We start from the raw sequence: 4,367 nt of genomic DNA, 5'->3' as shown, positions 1-4,367 counted from the left end.
TAATCAAATGTTTTTAAAGAGTTAAATTTATTTTCCATTTTGTCCAACAGCTGACAAATCTACATTTGGCAACTGAGAAGAAATTGGTTGCCACATGCAGGTGGTAGAAGAAAATGAAATTACAAACACATGAAAATGTGGTTTTCAGCTGCTCCACAGTACTACTATGTCGGCCAAGAAAGAAGAGGCTTGAATTTCATGAAATTTTATGTTTGAATCAAAAGAGTTCAAATTAGGGGCAATATTTCCAAAACCAAAGGAAAACATGTATAGCTTTTCCTTTTGTGTCCCTGCTTTTTCATTTGTAGACTAAGGAATAAGAATTAGATTTACTGAGTTTCAATGCTGGATGACTTGGCTAACTAAGTAAGGTTAACAATTGAGCATTTATTTTCTCCTTCTATTATATGATTTTTTAAAAAAAATTAATAAGTTTCTTTTAAAATTCCCTTCATGAATTCTGACAAAAGCTTTTGTTAGGATTTTGTAAACAAAAATTGCTGAAGTGATATCTTCTATCATCCATCTGGTAGGGAAATCTAAGGTTTCTATAAAATATAGAAAATCATTATGCATCTATACATGGAAACGTTGGTGTCAACATATAGGACCCTGCCATACAATGAGGAGGTATGGTCAGATAATGGTTAAGACATTTGGCTGCTAACCAAAACTTCAAACCCATCAGCTGCTCAACAGGAGAAACATGAGGTAATCTGCTTCCATAAAGATTTACCACCTAGGAAAGCCTATGGGGCAGTTCTACTCTGTCCTATAGGGTTACAATGAGTCAGAATCAACTCGATGGCAACGAATTTGGTCTTGGTGGTTCAACGTTGATTCTGTAGTTCAATGGTAGATTGTTCTTTTACCTTTTGTCACTGCTTATTGCTATATATTATCAGATTTTGGGTGGATACTGTTCAGTAACTTGTTAAAATCCATTGCTGCCCTTCTTGTTTATTCCTACTCTGTGTTGCTAAAGAAAGAAAATCTGCTATAAAGCAGAATTAGACAAGAAGAAGCAATACATACCAAATTGCAAATTAAAATACCTAAACGTGCCTAATCTAATCTAACATCACATAATAAGAATGAAAGTCACGATGGTGGTGCGTGGTTTTGGGTACACCCTTATCTTTACTGCAAGAATTAAGAGAGAGCAGAAAAAGCTTATCAAAATCTATCTTAACCAAGCCACATAGATTAAATGAAATCATTACTTTTAAAACAGTGCTTTAAAGAGCAACACCAACTTCCCATTTCCTCCAAATCTTTCACCCTTCATTCAGAGGCAAAATATTCTCTTGGTGTATTTTCTTTCTTAAAAGGAGTACTGTATTAAATGATGCTACAATAGTATTTCCTCTCAGATTTGGGCTGTTTTTCTTTGGCTTTTGTTTCTCTTGCTTACATAGGAGTTGGAAACCAGAGAGTTGGATCAGGCATCAACCTGACCTCTAAATATGGACAACCTCTTACCAAGATTCATCCTGCCCTGGTGCTATCCCTCATCTATTGCCAAAAATGGAGTCTAATTCTATCAGCCACCTAAAAGTGTTGCATGAGATATAGGTTCTTTTCCTCTTCAGTAGTCTTGAATATATTTGTCCATTAATGTCTTCTCTAATAGGTTACTCCCCATCAATTTTGTCCTTTCCTTCTCATAAATTCCATCCATTCAATCAACATTTACAGACAGCTTACTCTGTCCCAAGCTCACAGCCAGACATATCTTTGAAATTGAACAAGATAGAGACTGCCTCTCTCCTTGCAGAGATCAGACAACTAATATGAATATAGACATGGGAGAATTAAAGTTTGATAATGTGGTCTCTGACTTAATCACTGATGCTTTGCATGCTTGCTTCCCTCAGCACATGCTTTCTCAAAACAGTATTTCAATAACTAGATCTTTGAAATAAATAATAAATAAATAAATAAATAAAAAGGAATAATAGCTTTTAAAGATACTTGTTACTAGTATTTGTTACACTTCCTGGAATGTCAAAAAATGAAGAACAGTAATTCTCCAATGGTTGTTAGAATGATTCCAAGAGAACTTTCCATAGTATCATCCTTCTCTGGTTTAAAAATAATGAAACTTAGGAGAAGTGATGCACTCAGTCACTAACCAAAAGGTTAGAGGTATGAGTCCTAGACATCTACTTTCTAAAAATCAGCCAATGAAAGCCCTATGGAGCACAGTTCTCTGACACACATCGGGTAACATGGGTTGGAATCATCTCATCTTGTTTGTTTCCTTGCTAATTCCTGTAGACTTTTAATAGATGATTTAAAGGAGCTAATCTAATAGTTTTTAGTTCTCACTGAAAGATGGTAGAAGAGTTTTGTTCCCTGGTCATTTCATACTGTGGTTGAGAACAAGATCATCAGAATCACTTGGGAAGCAGACAAAATATAATTTGTCCAGGTCCTTTATTGGGCACTGATGTTTCTTTAAAACCACTTTATTATTCTAATGTGCAGCCAGAATTGAGTTGTAAACCACTAGTCCTGCATAACATTTGCTTATGGATTTGTGCACTTTCTTTGCCAGAGTTTCCTTCCCAACTTTTTATTTACTACTCCCATGTCCATATTTTCATGTTGATTTTTTTATTGATGAGTATATATTATTTGGTCATTTCCACTTGCCCTCATGCAGGACTCTTATAGAAACACTTCTCATTTTCCTGATTGTCAGCAACTGATTTCTCCCTTGTTCTCATTCTCTTGCTCAAACTGCATAAATCGTCTTGCCTAGGTCATTTCTGACTTTTGCCATGAAGCCTTTCATTGCTTTCTTAACTTACAAAATGTTATCCTGGAACCTATTTGACAAGCATTGCAGATTTAAGTTTGATAACTCTAGCAATCAGAAGGAAATCGTTTCCACTGATTCAACACCATTGTTCAAAGATTTTCCACAGCTCATAATAAATGATGGTGCATTTGCTGTGAAATGAAAACAACTAGCCTTTGTAGGACTACCAGTACATACCGATGGGGGAAGTACTTTTCTTTAGAAAAATCACTCTAAGAAAAAACGATTCCAAGGACGCATGTGGAAGCAAAACTACTTATGCGTTTTTTGTGGGGGGAAAAAAAGCAAGGAACTCTCATTTATTTTTAGTAAGTATATACAGCTTTATAAATGTCTACTTAGATTTCATATTATGATCAGTAAAGCAGTGGTAAAAGTAAGGAAAAAAGAGGAAAAGAACAAAAGAGGGGAAAAAAGAGACAAAGAAATGAGAGGAGAAAAGCAAGTCACCATGTGCTAAGTAAATGAGAGAGGAAAACACTAGCACCGAGAGGAAACACTGGAGTCAATGCATCAGGTTGTTCATAGCACAAGTCCTTTCATTAAGCGTCAACTCAGGCATCGTCTCCTCCAGGAAGCTATTTATAAATCTCTAGAAAACTTTGGTCACTCCTACATACAATATATAACATATATATCACATATATAACAATACTGAAAACCAAACTCACTACCATCGAGTTGTTTACAACTCAGTGACCCTATAAGACAGAGTAAAACACAACAATAATTATGTCTATTACACTGATCCGCCACTATTGAAATGTCTGCTTTCCCCATATACAAAAATTAAATGAAATTTGGTTTGTGAAATTTCTTACATAGGACAGCTGTATGATAATGTTTGTCCCTATTATTGTTAAAGAAATGTAGTAATTTACTGGCAATTAAGTTTAACAATTTTACCGTTATTAAATTTTCCTGGTTCTTAAAGGTAAGGCCTCTTATTTTTAACAAATACAATGCTGGTAAGAAATAAGGATTAATTAAGGATCAATAGAAGGTATAGGCAGAGAATTTTCCACCTTCACTGAGCAGGGCAAGTTAGTTAAAGGTTTTTCCTTATAATGCTACAATTAGCCCTTATGTTGGCCATAGATGTCATGTTGCCTTTGCTAAACTGTAAAGATGAAATTTACTCTTTCAGTAAGCGTTCCATTTGAATTTAAGGCAAGTTGTAGAGTTCTGAAACACAAACCATCAAGAACAAGAAATTTATACTCAAGGTATTCTAAGCTAACTTTTGCCTAACCCACTCTCACGGTTTTCCACCAAAATCTAACCTCTATTCTTATTTATTTGAATAATATCAGTATAAAATCAAAAAAACACAAAAACTTGTTTTAACTATCTAACCCCCTCTGTCCCTCATTTTGTACATACTATAGATGAAGATGAGATAATGTTTCAATGTTATTCTTAAGATCACTAAAAAGACAAGAAAAGAAGAGAAGACCAAAGTGGATGACAGAGGAGACTCTGAACCTTGCTCTTGAGCAGAGAATCGCTAAAGCAAATGGAAGAAATGAAAAGGTAAAAG

At 34.8% G+C, this 4,367-nt stretch overlaps 1 pseudogene; it reads right to left on the bottom strand.

Annotated features, from left to right (window-relative positions):
• Window positions 1–1,492, bottom strand: part of LOC103205322 — a 3,618-nt pseudogene extending 2,126 nt beyond the window's left edge.
• Window positions 1,493–4,367: the final 2,875 nt, after the last annotated feature.

Source organism: Orycteropus afer, unplaced genomic scaffold (genome assembly GCF_000298275.1).
Source record: "Orycteropus afer afer isolate SDZICR_OR568_19922 unplaced genomic scaffold, OryAfe1.0 scaffold00001, whole genome shotgun sequence".
NCBI classification, from domain to species: domain Eukaryota; kingdom Metazoa; phylum Chordata; class Mammalia; order Tubulidentata; family Orycteropodidae; genus Orycteropus; species Orycteropus afer.
Note: the sequence above shows the minus strand (reverse complement) of the source record. Positions and strands in the feature narration are given on the sequence as shown.